Below are 15,999 nucleotides of genomic sequence, written 5' to 3'. Positions count from 1 at the left end.
TCTGATTTTAGTTCATATTCTGGTAACTTCATAGTATCACTGTCAGGTTTTAATGTTTACAACTATGTAGATTTTTATGATTATGATTAATTTATAATTAAACAGACATTTTCATGAGGTTCAAATGCTGACTCAAGTCTTCACTAATATCTGTCCCCAGATGAAAGTATTTCTGCCAGGAATGACTGCTAGCATTATTAATGAATGGAACTTTAATGCACTCCTGTGACGTTAAGCTGATCATTACTTTATACTTTTAAAATTTGTAATTTAATACTGTAATTTAATACAGCAAATAGGAATGATGCATGAATATACTTTATGTTCCTTTGTTAATATGATCAATGGCAATTTTTAATCCATAATATCATACGAGACAGTCTCCTTCTTGTCTCATGTCATAAGTTGATTTTTTTTCAAACTCAAGAGTTTTCAAGATTGGTCAAGATTTAGATATTCAGTATCGGATACTGTCAGACTATATGAATGCAGCTATCTATTCGACAGAATCCTACAGCAACTGTCCACGAGTGCATTTGCTAATTTGGCTATATTTTACCTCAGCATATTTTTGGTGGTTCGGTATTTCTTCTTCTGCATCTGGTATCTGTTTTCTTGGATAAGAGAAACAATTCATTTAACAATTGTTACATTTGAAAGAAAGAATCACATTATAAAGTCCATTTCATGTCTTTGGAAAATAAATTGTCTTCAAATTGTAGTTAATGTTTTTTCTGCTTTCGACAATTTACGTAAAACAATGTTCCATAAACAGTGAAATTGGTGCTGATAAACCTGGTTTGGCAGCATGAGCTAAAGTTTGTAAGTTCTCTTAAAAATGCCTGCCTTTCCTTTAAAAAATGCCATGGAAATTTTAAATCCACATGAGCAAGCAGATGGAGAGCCAGTTTAATGTTTTGTCTGAACATTAGTGAGTAATGCAGGACTCTCAGTAATACAATGAAAAGTCTGCTAAGTCTTCAAGTTAGGAATGAGATCTGAGTCTCCAGCTTCAGAATCAGACCCTGAATGAACGAACTACTGAATGAACTGCATACGGTGTTCAATTGTTCTGTGTTTGAATTCATGAGTCTATTTAATATTGATGTTCACTGTGCTTGATCAATCCTGGGTGTGAACTCATAGAAATGTAAACATTTTGTAGAAAGAGTTTGAAGCTAGAGCTGAAGGACACAGTAGACATCCCAAAACATTGTAAGCAAACACATATATGCTGGGTGTAATATTGGCATTGGCCTGAGATATAAAGTAGACAACAAATCCAGCTGACCCCCTGCTGGTAGAACATTTGTGGGAGTTCCTCAAACTATGGTCATAACTTTGCTGAACAGGTTCCAGTGTGAAGAAACTAATGGCTTCAGTGAGGCCTAATCTAAATCAGAAGTGGAGAAATTTGCATGAGTTGTTACTTGGCCTGTTCTCCAATTATTTACCATTTAGGAAACTTCTCAATTCTCCTTGGTACTTCTCCAGGTGGCCTTTCAAAACAGGACACCATCCATTATCCCTGACATCCATCTTTTGTGAAAATTGTCTAAAGGATATTCAATTCTCAGGAAAATGGTGATATTTGGTGCGAACAAGTATTTGTAGTAGTGGCTTTTTTCCAACCAGTTTCAATGTTACTGGAAAGTTCTGTAAAAATTAAGTTTTCTTCAGAGAAGCCAGAATTGAACTTGAGTATTCCATTGAATTCCACTGTGTTTTTTTTAAATTTCCCCAACACTTTTAAGTTTCTTCCATAATTCCCTCATCTTACACACACAGGCACACGCGCACGCACACACACACAAAGAAAAACATTCTGGCTGATTGCACAATCTTTTTTCTGAGCTTTTCCTTCATGCTTTTTGTTGAAGCCAGATTGATGTAGTGGATTGCTGTGGGTTGGCTCACTCAGTTTGCCTCCCATTCTCTTCTCATTGATTCCACAGATGGCCTGCCCAGCATCACGATGTCAATCTGAGATGAATTGCATTGAATAGTTCTGTTATATCCACTTTGACTGACATTAGCAGCTTTCGTACTTTTTTTACTTGATTCACTTAATATTAAAAGTCATATTTATTTTGTAACTTCCTTTGGGAAGTGGAAAAGCAGACCCTAGTTTGCAGCAGCAGTTTAGCACAATGACATGTTCTGACTAACTGATATCAACACATTATCTTATTGGTTAGAAGTGTGACAGAGATTAATGTGAAGAATGAAAAATAAAAGGCATGTGCTGATTTACAATGTGACATCAGTGAAAAGGAAGCATCAATCATTATTATCTATTCAGGAAGCTTAACTGGGAAGAATGAGAATTATGTTTTCTTATATTTTGACCAATAGATTGCAGTGAAGGATTGTTCAATGTAATTAAACTTTTGTTTTATTCTGCCATGTTGAATTCATTGAGTTGCACAATTTGCCTGAATATTAAGCCTGACATTTTGACAAATGAACAGTGCTTAGTTCAGCCAACAAATATACATTGACCTAATGTCTCTCTGTCTCTCATGCACAAACTTGCACGCACACCAGATTTTAAGTATAACTGTTAAAGGGGTAATGTTCTAAAAATGGGTATGCTTGACAAAATACAATTTCCAGTTTGGTTTATGATAAGAAAGCACTTCTTACTCTGTGTATGCTTTTTCATAAGCTGCTTATACATTTTAACCATGGAGAATGATGCACATAGATGTTGCTAAACATAACTGCAATAAAGACACTGCAAAGAATAGCTAGTGGCCTCATGTTTTATAAATATTACACTAAATGTCACATTTATTTTGTCTGAGATACTGTCTCTATATTTTCAAATTCTAAAGTGTTAACTCCTCTTAAACACCAACATTAAAAGTCTACATGGTGTTGGAATTGGAAGTAGGCATAGGCTGAGTCAAACAAAATGCTTTAGAAAGAGAAACAGAAATAAGAGGAGCAAATATCTACAGCCAGAAAAGTTAAAGAACAAAGCCTGTCCCATCCAGATTTGGTGTCATATATTTCTCACCATTCTCCCCGTCACAACTCCCTGGGAGGTAAAACAAAAGGAGAGCAAAAAAAAATTTCTGAAGAAGTTATGTCAAACTCAAAACATTGACCTTTTTTATGTCTCCATAGGCTCTGCCAGCCTTGCTGAGTTTCTTCAGCCCTTTCCAATTTTTCAGATCTCCAGAATCCACAGTAACTTGTTTTTATGAAACTTTTTGCATCCTGTTGTTCCAATCAGAGAATGGCTGTAACCAATACATTGATTCTTCCTTGATTATCAGCACTATGCCACCTGTTCGTTTTTATCTAATTCTCCAAAATGTCAATTTTTTAAAATATTTAATCGTCAATTCCCAGTTTTGATCATACTGTAGCTAGGTCACCATAACAGCAACTAAATCACAGCCTTTTCCCTCTACCAGAACCATCAATTTGTCAATTTTGTTGTGAATGCCTCGTGAATTGTGGTGTACTCACAATTCTGCCATATTAGACAATAGACAATAGGTGCAGGAGTAGGCCATTCAGCCCTTCGAGCCAGCACCACCATTCATTATGATCATGGCCGATCATCCTCAATCAGTATCATGTTCCTGCCTTATCCCCACAACCCTTGATTCCACTATCCTTAAGAGCTCTATTCAACTCTTTCTTGAAAATATCCAGAGACTTGGCCTCCACTGCCCTCTGGGGCAGAGCATTCCATACACCCACCACTCTCTGGGTGAAGAAGTTTCTCCTCAACTCTGTTCTAAGTGGTCTACCCATTATTTTTAAACTGTGTCCTCTGGTTCGGGACTCACCCATCAGTGGAAACATGCTTCCTGCCTCCAGAGTGTCCAATCCTTTAATAATCTTATAGTTCTCAATCAGATCCCCTCTCAGCCTTCTAAACTCACGTGCTCCAATCTTTCAGCATAAGATAGTCATGCCTTTCCGGGAATTGACCTTGTGAACCTACGCTGCACTCCCTCAATAGTCAGAATGTCTTTCCTCAAATTTTGAGACCAAAACTGTGCACAATATTCCAGGTGCGGTCTCACCAGGGCCCTATACAGCTGCAGAAGGACCTCTTTGCTTCTATACTCAATTCCTCTTGTTATGAAGGCCAGCATGCTATTAGCTTTCTTCACTGCCTGCTGTACCTGCATGCTTGCTTTCATTGACTGATGTACAAGAACACCTAGATCTCGTTGTACTGCCCCTTTACCTAACTTGACTCCATTTAGGTAGTAATCTGCCTTCCTGTTCTTGCCACCAAAGTGGACAACCACACATTTATCCACATTAACCTGCCATGCATCCGTCCACTCATCTAGCCTGTCCAGGTCACCCTGTATTCTCCTAACATCCTCCTCACATTTCACCCTGCCACCCAGCTTTGTGTCATCAGCAAATTTGCTAATATTACTTTTAATACCTTCATCTATATCATTAATGTACATTATAAAAAGCTGCGGTCCCAGCACTGATCCTTGCAGCACACTACTGGTCACCGCCTGCCATTCCAAAAGGGAGCCGTTTATCACTACTCTTTGTTTCCTGTTAGCCAACCAATTTTCAATCCATGTCAGTATTTTGCCCCTAATACCATGTGCCCTAATTTTGTGGGACTTTATCAAAGGCTTTCTGAAAGTCCAGGTATACGACATCCACTGGATCTCCCTTGTCCATCTTCAGAGTTACATCCTCGAAAAATTCCAGAAGATTAGTCAAGCATGATTTCCCCTTCATAAATCCATGCTGACTCTGATCTATCCTGTTATTGCTATCCAGATGTGTCGTAATTTCATCTTTTATTATTGACTCTGCCATTTTTCCCACCACTGAGGTCAGACTAACTGGTCTATAATTCTCTGTTTTCTCTCTTCCTCCTTTCTTAAAAAGTGGGACAACATTAGCCACCCTTCAATCCGCAGGAACTGATCCTGAATGCAGACCATCAGGCCCCAGGGACTTATCAGCCTTCAGCTCTCCAACACCATTTCCTGCCTAATATAAATTCCCTTCAGTTCAGCCACTATTACATCTGGGAGATTGCTCGTGTCTTCCCCAGTGAAGATAGATCTAAAGTACAATTCAATTCTTCTGCCATTTCTTTGTTCCCTGTAATAAATTCACCCGTTTCTGTCTTCAAGGGCTCAATTTTAGTCTTAACCATTTTTTTTCTTTTCACATACCTAAAAAAGCCTTTACTATCCTCCTTTATATTTTTGGCCAGTTTACCTTTGTACCTTATTTTTTCTCTGCGTATTACCTTTTTAGTTATTCTCTGTTGTTCTTTAAAAGCTTCCCAGTCCTCCGATTTCCCACTCATCTTTGCTATGCTATACCTTTTCCCTTTTGTCTTTATATGGTTCTTAATTCCCTCATCAGCCATGGCCACCCCGGCCTCCCCTTAGAATCTTTCTTCCTTTTTGGAATGAACTGATCCTGCATCTTCTGCATTATACCCGGAAATACATGCCATTGTTGTTCCACTGCCATCCCTGCTCGGGTATTGCACCATTGAACTTTGGCCATCTCCTCCCTCACAACTCCATAGTTCCCCTTATTCAACTGAAATATTGTCACTTCCGATTCTACCCTCTCCCTTTCAAACTGCAGATTAAAGATTATTATATTTTGGTCACTACTTCCTAATGGCTCCTTTACTTCGAGGTCCCTGATCAAATCCGGTTCATTGCACAACACCAGATCCAGAATTGCCTTCTCCATGGTAGGGTCCAGCACAAGCTGTTCTAAGAATCCATCTCAGAGGCACTCCACAAACTCTCTTTCTTGGGGTCCAGTACCAACCTGATTCTCCCAGTCTACCTGCATGTTGAAATCCCCCATAACAACTGTAGTAATATCTTTGCGACAGGCCTTATTCAGCTCCTTATTCAACTTACACATTACTTCCTGGCTTCCTGGCTACTGTTTGTGGGCCTGTAGATAACTCCCATTAGGTCTTCCTACCCTTAGAATTTCTCAGCTCTATCCATACTGACTCTACATTCCCTGATTCTAGGTCCTCCCACGCAAGAGACTGAATATCATTCCTTGCCACAGGGCCACCCCACCCCCTCTGCCAGTCAGTCTGTCCTTATGATAGCAGTATTACGATACAATATCAACATTGTTCTGTAATTTGATGCTGGTTTATTATAGGATATGTTTCTGCTGCTTTCAATTTTCACTTAGGTTTCTACACTCAGCTTTGATTTTATTCCCGTAATATTCCTCTTAGGTTGCCACCACTGTGACAAACTGGTTTATACTCTCTCCAACAGCACTAGGAAATCTTCCCATGAAGGTATTAGCCCCAAAGCTGCTAGGGTACAATCTGTCCTCCTTATTCAGGCCTTGGTTGCCCCAGAAACAGTCCCAGGCCCCAAATATCAAAAACCCTTCTCCTGTCATATTTCCCAGCCACAATCTCTCTACAAGTCTGTTCTGTGATAACGCGATAGTAGCATCCTCGTGTGAACTCTAGTGATAGAAAATTGTGCAATAGAAATAATGAGGCCTATGGGAAAAACAGGGTTAGGGCAAACCACCAAAAGTATCAGTAAAAATCAAAACAAAAATGGTAGTTAGCTTAACACAAGTGATAGCACAGTCTAAGTATATTTTCAAATCATATAGTTTAATGAAATAATGCAATAAGTTTAACACTTGAAGGGGTTTCTGAGTTTGCTTAGTTACAGTATTGTATTAAGGCAGGGGCTGAGGTTCATCGTCACATCATCATCACTTTCAGATGCAGTTCTGGGTGCAGATTTATGATGAAAGAAAATATTTAGTCCAGAAGTGGATAATCTTAGAACTGTAGGTTCTGAGTGGCATTCGCTTCCAGTATCAACCTGTCCCATCCAAACTGAAGGTTTGATCTAAGGTGTAGCCTGCTTCCTCAATCAATGTTTTCACTACAGGTGGAAATGACAGTGCATGTTCCGCGTCTACACTGGCAGCTTCACCACATAACTTCACATTATGAAGAGCGCAGCGGTTCTTAAATCCATCAAACCAGCCACTACTAACACTGGCAGGTGCTTCTGCAGGATTTTCAGCTTTTTTCCTTGGGCCCTCATAAATAGATAAAGCTATTTTATCTATAAAGCACAGTGGTTAGCACTGCTGCCTCACAGCGCCAGAGACCTGGGTTCAATTCCCGCCACAGGTGACTGTGTGGAGTTTGCACATTCTCCCCGTGTCTGCGTGGGTTTCCTCCGGGTGCTCCGGTTTCCTCCCACAGCCCAAAGATGTGCAGGTCAGGTGAATTGGCCATGCTAAATTGCCCGTAGTGTTAGGTATAGGGGTAAATGTAGGGGTATGGGTGGGTTGCGCTTCGGCGGGGCGGTGTGGACTTGTTGGGCCGAAGGGCCTGTTTCCACACTGTAAGTAATCTAATCTAATCTTTCTGTTTTATGGTGAGAAAAGGGGTCCCAGATCGCTTTTTCGATTGATCTTCTATCCACACACTTAGAAGCTGCTCCATCTCTTCAAGGTCCTTTCATCGTTCTCTCACAGAATTGCATAATAGCCAACAAGAGCTCATGTTTTCAAAAACCGTTCCCTAATTCAACAATCGCATTACAGCCAAATTGCATTGATGAAACATGTGCTGCAGGGAACTCACTGTGCAACATGTGGTGCTTGGTACAATCTGGAGATTACTACTTTAGAGGTCTGACTTTTCCAACTCCTAAATTCAACTTTCAGGCCTCATTCCTCTTTCTACTGAGGTCATTGCTTCCAATGTGAATCACCACCTCTATTTCATCATGTTCCCCAAAATAATGTTCTGCTGCTGCACTGTGGCAGCGTGGCCCTGGCACTAGGGAAGAAATATACCATCCTGAATTCTCATCTACATCCACAGAAATGCCTGTCTCCCTCCTTAACAATTGAATAACCCTTTTACTGTTGCCTTCCCCTCTTCTTATCCACTGCCCATACAGCGCAGCCATTTGTGATGCCCCAGGCTTGGCTCTCGCCACATTCCTCTGAAGAATCATTGACATCACCAGTACTAAAATTGGAAACCTGTTCATGAGTGACTCAGGGCATTATCCACATCCTCTCTGTTCCAGGTATATTTCCTTACAGATCCACAGTCTGCTCTGTCACCCAGGTAAGTCAATGTGCCAATGTTCACAAACATAGATGCTTTACACTTTCCAGTAAATTATTTGCATTTAGTTTCCAAAAAGGGGTGTGATTATAAGCAATTGATAGTTTGCAGTCACTAATGTACTGTGAGAGGACAGTTCTTTATGGAATTTCCTGCTGTACCTGTTGTGATGTGTGCTTCCATGTGTGAACTAAAATGTGCAAGAACTAGCAGGGACTGCATTTTGGCCTTTAACAGGTCAAATGCTGTTTGCTGTGTAATCGTCCTTTTACATTGTTTACCTCTGCACAGAAGCTTGAGGATGCTCCACCCTATCTGAGCACTGAGGAACGAATTTGTGATGTAAGTTGGTAGTACTGAGCAACGGTTCCACCCTTTTTATTTAAGATGATGTTGGAAGCACATGAATAGTTTTGACATTGTTGTGTGTAGAGGTTCCTTCAGCTGCTGTCACTCCATGCCCTGGAAATCAATCTCAGATCCCATGAATGTTCATTTGTTCTTGTTGAGTATCAAATTGTGTTGTGCAACTCAAGTGAGCTCAGCTGATTATTACTGAGCATGCTCTGCTTTATTCCTTTCATGAAAACAACATTGTCAAGTAGGTTGGGCATGCCTTTAGTTTCTGACAAGACTGACATAATGATTTTCTGGACTGCAGTAGGTACTGAACTTAGTCCATAGGGGATTCTGCTGAATGGAAACACACATTCATGAGTAATAAAAAGCTGTAAGTTATCGACTGTGCTCTGCAAGAGATATCTGAAAATAGCTCTATTACATATCGAGCATTGTGAGGATGGTGGAGTTATGACTTAAAGCAGACAGTCCTTGGATTGTAGGAAGTGGATACTGTTCTGGAATGATTATTTTGTTGACCGCCTTCAGGTCACATGTCAATTAGGCCACTACCTTTTGCATCATGAAATGACTGGGCTTTATTTCAATCATGATGAGTTTATTAATTTAATGATACTACCTTCTTCTAGTTGTTTCAGCTCCTCTGACACTTCAGCATGATTTGCAAATGGCAACTGTCTCAAATTTCATAAAATTGGTGAAAGTCATTTGTCAGCAAGAGTGGTACCCCTGATCTTGATGAATCCAGTAAATCAGTAAAGTGTTGTTGTCCATCATCAACCAAATTAATGTGTTTTCTTGTGGGACTTTCAAGTTTGAATCCAAGCCTTATGACAGGATTCGCTCTGATAACATTTCTGTTTTCGGTGCCATAAAACATGGACCTGACTAGAATGACATTTTGTTGCATACCACATCTGTAATAATAAAAACTTAAACAGATTACTTTTCTCTGAAACCACACCCAGGCTTAACTGAAAAGTCACATGGAGCATCAATAGTAAATAGACTTATGGATTCAAAGGCAGAAAACTGAACCTACACTAGGTAGTTGACTGGCAGAGCACACTTTCTTCCTGTATAGACCAGAAGGAAAAGGTCACATGATTTGTATTTTACAGGGAAGCTGCAAAGTATAAAATAGTCAAGTGTCCTGATATAGCTGACCAGATAAAACTATTCTGATTCGGTTAGAGTTGCTACCAGCAAGATTAATAGGAATAATAACAACATAGTAGCAAGGTAAGCAGTGAGGCTTAGCACATGTTTGAATTCCTGTACCACTTGGTTTTTCTTTGAAAAGTGGAATTCTGGTGGATTAGCAATAATATTGGGACTCTATCACCTCTGAGCTCATTTTGAGACAATACCAAGGCAGTGAAAACTGACCCAGAAATTTTCATAATCATCATTATGATCAGCAAACTCAGGAATGATACCTTAAATGCTTTCACCTGAGACATTGGGGAAAATGGTGAAGAGCAATTATTGCCATATGGATGCCCATTGGACTTCACCAATTATTTTACGCACATTGTTAACCCTTAGTCCAGGCAAATAGCTTTCAAATTTACTGAGATTTGGAAAAAAATGTATTTCTTTCACTTCATTCTGTTTTGTGTTATAGGTCGATTGAAAAATCAATAAAGTAAAAGATAGTAAAACACAATGCTATAACCATTTATTGTTCTAGCATTTCAAACGAAACATTTCTTTCAAAACTAGGGGAGTCATTTGTTCCAGTAAGCAATTGGGAAAGCTTTAAAGGAACTATGGATAACTACATGTTTTATGTCTTATTACATTGCCCAAAGATGACAGAGTTGCTATTGTCTTTACTAGAATCAGACCAAAGGTGCTGAAAATTCTGGAGCCAGAAAAGGAGCAGGTTGTATGAAGCTATTACTAGCAAGATGAAACAATTTCCATTATGACAATTACTCGAGCTTACAAATACCATGTTCATGAAATTCCTGGGGACAGAGAAGGCAAGTCACATATATCATTCATAGGATCCCGGAATACGATGGATCCAAGCTCCATCAAGATTCCATCCAAGTTGGTCAGCCAAATTCTGATTGAAGGGAGCAGTAGACGGGTCTTCCAGCTACATCTCTGTGCTGACCCCACCTGCAATTATTATTAGGATGGAACATTTGGCTTTGAGTAAAAGTGCATAGGTTTACACAATTGTACATATATGGACAGATTGGGTTCATGTGTATATATTAAGACCATAATTTTGATATATCACATTGCTGAACATTAGCTAAAGGAGATAGATATGGGATCCAAAGAAAGTCTATGCAGACAGATTTTTTTCTGTTAAAGCCTTTAGTGACATATTATATCAATTGATAGTGGTGCAGCTAAAAGAAATAAATACACAGGAATGGCAATCCCAAGAAATATTCAAATGCTCTTAAAATAGACTACATATTCTGTGAAGAATGTCAATGAATGACATTTGCTCAGAAGTGTGATGCATGTAACCATTTCTCAGCCCAGGAACCAGAGATCAGGAGTTGAAACATAAAAAAAAATCCAATGTTGGGAGTTGGCTTTGAATCAGAAGAAAATAATTTTCCCTTGCATGAAGTTGCTGGTTCTTTAGAAAACTAATATACTTGCTAATTTGCTAAATATTCATTAACAACAAACTGATCACTTCTCAGCTTGTCCTTGTCTTGTTATTGTTTTACTTGAAAATTAATATCGTGCAATGACATTGAGGCAGGACTAGTAATCCTGACACTCAGTTAATGTTCCAGGGACTCAGCTTTGATTTCCAGCATGGAATTTCAATTTTAAAAATCTGAAAAGTAGAAACCTAATGAGGACCATGAAACCATTGTTGTGAAAACCCATTTTATTCACTAATGCCCTTTATGTTAGGAAGTCTGCTCTCCCTACTTGATCTCGCCAACGTGTGACATCAGATCCACAGCATTGTGGTAGACTATTGTCATGAAGATATGGGCATACTTTAAGAGTGTTAAAATCAGCAGAACTAGCAGACACAGCACTAAGTGTACTCAAAAAGGTAACAATATAACACTGGGTTGAACAATTCAATTAGTTTATTGCTTGGAGAAAAAAAACAAATTTGAATTCGGCCAATCAGTTTAAATTATAACCGAAACATATCAAACTCCAATCACATTTGAATTGAGTATATTGACAATCTTGAGGGCCAATGACACAATCTGATGTTATGGAGTACAAGACTGGGGAAAATTGAACAGTTGAGAGGAGAACAGTCACAACCAAGCACATAAATGGACTGCCTGAAAACTAGCTTTCTTAAAAAGGCACTGTTTCAATCATTAAGCTGTGATGGAGAAATGCCTAACCAGAAGAAAAGAAGACACTGGAAGATCTGAAGGCAAGAACCGAAAGCTGTCTGGTTTTGAGATAAGAAGTGTTGTTTTGTAAATCTTAATTGGGAGTTTTATCAGACTAGTATTATAGAGAAAGGTAAAAGATAGGTTAGAGAAAGAAATTGTAAAGAATGGTTAGTTAATTATTCTCTGTTACACTTTAAGAAATAAAGTTGTTAATCTTTACTTTAAATAATTCTTGGCCACGCGATTTTTACAGATTACTGCACAGGATAAATCTTTTCTGTGTTAGTGGTTTTAAATTAAGCAGGAGAGTTTACCCCTGTGTTGTAACACTATTAATGTCCTCTGAAATAGCTGCCAATCCTTGCAACTGCATTTAGATGACTAAAAAAACTTCTCAAAAGTGAAATAAGACCATGTGGTCAACCTGGGCACCAGATACAACAACAGCAAACTCAGCCTTGCAGATCCTGCCAAGTCCTTCTTACTAAAATCTGGGAGTTAGTACTAATATTGGGAGAGCTGCTTCACAGACTAGTCAAGCAACAGCCTGACATAGCCATACTCATGGAATTTCAACTTGCAGTGTCCCAGACACTAGCATTACCATCCCTGGGATTGTCCTTTCCATCAGAAGAATGGCTTGGTAGCACCATTATTGATTGAGTTGGTCAAGTCCTAAAAACATGGCTTCTAGGTTGGTTCTGTTGCAAATGCTGTGGGAACCATCAAGAGGGAAATAACATATTTGACTTCATCCTCACCCATTGACTTGGTGCAGATAAATCTGTTCATGACAGTATTGGAAGGAGTGACAACTGCAAATTCCATTAGGAGGCAAAGTCCTGTCTTCACATTAAGAATACTCCCCACTCTGTGCGCATCACTAACACCATACTGTAAAGACCACATCGTTCATTACATTTTAATTTGGACTGTGGACTAAATAAAAGAAGGTACTGTTCTAAACCAAGAAGACTGCAAAGAGATGGCTGCAGTTTTAAAAATCATTGCTTGTTGGAGCACACCATGACCTGTATACAATGTTGCAATTTTGCTGGAACAGTGACAGCAAGAAGTAGACACCATGCCATCTACCCAAAGAGACCAAATAAAGGGATAAAGAGACCAAATTGCACACAGCACTCCAGGTATGGCTCCCCAATTTCCTGTATAATTGCAGCAAGACATCCCAGCTCCAGTGCTCAAATTCTCTCGCTATAAAAATCAACATACAAGTTACTTTTTTTACTGCCTAAAGCACCTACAACTTTCTTTCAGTGACTGGTTTGCAAGCTTACCTAGTCCTCAGTGCACCTCTGGGTTTCCAATCTATTTCTCTTCAGGTAATAATCTGTCTTTCTGTTTTTGCGACCAAAGTGAGTATCTCATATTCATCCACATTACATTTCATCTCCCAATGCCCTTATTCACTCATTCAACTTTTCCAAATCACACTGAAGCGTCTTTGCATCCTTCTCACAGCTCACCCTCCCATTCAGCTTGGAATTGTTTGCAAACTTAGAGACATTACATTTAGTTCCCTCATCTAAATTATTAATATACTGTGAATAGCTAGGTCCAAGCACTGATCCTTATGGTATTCCACTAGACATTTCCTCCCACTCTGAAAAACACCTGTTTATTCCTACTCTTCAGTTTTCTATCCATGTCAGTTCACTGTCCTCAATCCTCTGCACTTTAAGTTTACATGCTAATCTCTCATATGGGACCTCAGCAAAGCTTTCATAAAGTCCAAATAAACCATATATACTGGCTCTTCCTTATCCAGAGGAAGTGATGGTCAAGTGGCATTATCACTGGACTATTAATCGAGAGACTCGAGTAAAGCTCTGGAGACTTGGGCTCAAATCCTGCCAAGGCAGGCGGTAAAATTTCAATTCAAGAAAGATGTGAAATTAAGAATCTAATGAAAACCCATATAATTGTTGTAAAAACCCTTCTGATTCTCATCTATTCTATCTGCCATTCTGTCCTGGCCTACATGTGACTCCAGATCCTTAAGGATGGGCAATAAATGCTTGTCTATGAATGATGAGAGAAAAAAAAATCATGTCGTGAGTAATTCACTGCCTGTCTCCCAAAGCTTGCCCATCATATACAAGGCACAAGCCAGACAAGTGATAGGTTGCTCCTTACATGGATGGGTGTGACTCCAACATTTGGCAAGAAGCCACCTCTAGCCCACTTGACTGGCACTGGTCTACAAACATTCACTCCTATCACCACTGATGCAAAGAAATAGCAGAGAGTACCATCTACAAGATACACTGCAGAAATTCACCAGATTCAGGTCCTCAGACAGCACCTTCCAAAACCATGTCCAATATCATCAAGAAGAATGGTGGCAGAGAAATGGAAACACCACCACCTGCAAGTTCCTTTCCAAGTCACTCAGCATTCTGACTTGAAATATATCTATTCCTGGGTCAAAATCTTGGAACTCACTCCCTAATAGCATCATACATGTACTTACACCAAATGGTTCACAGTGGTTCAAGAAGGCAGCTTATCACCACCAAAGTGAATAGGGGTGGAGGCAGTAAACGCTGATCTAGCTAGAAAGCACATGAAACAATACATCCTTCAAAAGATTTTTTAAAAACTATTGATGATCCAAGTAGATCACAATTCCAAACATCTCTAGTCATTTTGAAAAACCAACAGAAATTTATTTTAATATATTCTGTGAATAACATACAGAATTTTTAAATTTAAAATTAAAACTGAAAACTCAATAGGTCAGATAGCATCTGAGGAGAGAGGAAGGTAAGATGTGCATTTAGGTTGATCAACCTTTGTCAGAAATACAGTGCAATGTTACAGATTGTGCCAAGTGGATTTAAAATACTCAGGATACTAGAATGATCCTTCATGTATACCTTGTAACAATGACTCACAATGAGGATGAATGATTCATCAAAACAAATAAAAATGAAGTAGTCAAGTACTTCAGGAAACAACCTGTCATCATAAAGGAACTTGTCAAGAAGTACATTAACAAGTTTGTTGCGAGAATGTTTTTGTACAAACCAGTATTCAAACTGACTAGGGTCATTACTGAAGATGGTAATGTGACAATACATTGAATAAAATCATTTATCCTTCAGATGGTGGAGAAATCAGTGATGATTTCAGTGAACATCAAATAAAGCCAATTAGGCTCCCTTGTATGGAGATAGACACAAATTGTCACATGTAATTTGAATGTCCTTGTTGGTTATGAACCCAAGCCCTGGATGCTGTCTAGTTCTTGTTGTAGTCATGAAATCCTTCATTAAATAAAATTAAAAATCAGACAACACCAGGTTATAGTCCAACAGGTTTACTTGGAAGCACACTAGTTTTCGGAGCGACGCTCCTTCATCAGGTGATTGTGATGAAGGAATGTCGCTCTGAAAGCTAGTGTGCTTCCAAGTAAACCTGTTGGACTATAACCTGGTGTTGTCTGATTTTTAACTTTGTACATCCCAGTCCAACACCGGCATCTCCAAATCATCATTAAATAAGACACACTAATGTAATAGTTTAGAACTATAGATAATATTCTCTATAAGCTAGCAAAAATGAATTGATTTACAATAATAGGTACAAAATATGGCTTTTAATACATTGCATTAAATAAAGAATTCACTCTGCTGAATAGTTTTTCACTTGTATTTGAAAGATTGTTGTGAACTTCTTTTGGCATCTTTCCAACTGCTGTGGAATTTCAGAGATGAACATTGAAAGACTTGAAACCTGTAAGGCATTACTGTTATAGCAGATGAGTTTCTAGGCTACGATAAAAATGAACAGATCAATAATGAAAAATTCTAAGTCACATACTGATAATAGATAAGATATGAAATTGAACAAATACACAATTCAATTTCAGTTTAAAAGAGGAGTAATGAAATATTTAAGCAGTAGACTTAATGAACATGCACTAAAAGCAGACCAATTCAATTCGAGGTCATTCTCAAGTTTGCTTCATAGGCTGACAATGAAGGCAATCAGTCGAGCTAGAAAATAGCTAAACCAGCAACACGTGAAAAACCATAAGCAACCACTCTGTGCAATTTCATTTGTATAAGGGGAGGTTGGAAAACCCATGATGAATTGAAGCTCAAAGATCTTTTCGAATTTGTTAACAGCTGATTTTAATGTTAA

At 38.8% G+C, this 15,999-nt stretch overlaps 1 long non-coding RNA gene across 3 annotated transcripts in view; it reads right to left on the bottom strand.

The window, feature by feature from the left end:
- The window catches only part of LOC148152115 (uncharacterized), a 145,095-nt gene that overhangs the window by 38,502 nt on the left and 90,594 nt on the right, over nt 1–15,999 (bottom strand). For 2 of the 3 annotated variants that reach the window (XR_015757904.1, XR_015757912.1), the window contains exon 2: nt 560–614. The exons of the other annotated variant lie outside the window; for it this stretch is intronic. This is a non-coding gene — a long non-coding RNA (uncharacterized LOC148152115). The remainder of the gene's footprint in view (nt 1–559; nt 615–15,999) is intronic. 3 annotated transcript variants of the gene reach the window in all.

This window comes from Chiloscyllium plagiosum, unplaced genomic scaffold (assembly GCF_037043375.1).
Source record: "Chiloscyllium plagiosum isolate Xiang-an unplaced genomic scaffold, Cpla_swu_hap1 HiC_scaffold_1, whole genome shotgun sequence".
NCBI lineage: Eukaryota > Metazoa > Chordata > Chondrichthyes > Orectolobiformes > Hemiscylliidae > Chiloscyllium > Chiloscyllium plagiosum.
The sequence above is the reverse complement of the archived record's forward strand: the minus strand, read 5'-3'. Positions and strand labels throughout refer to the sequence as shown.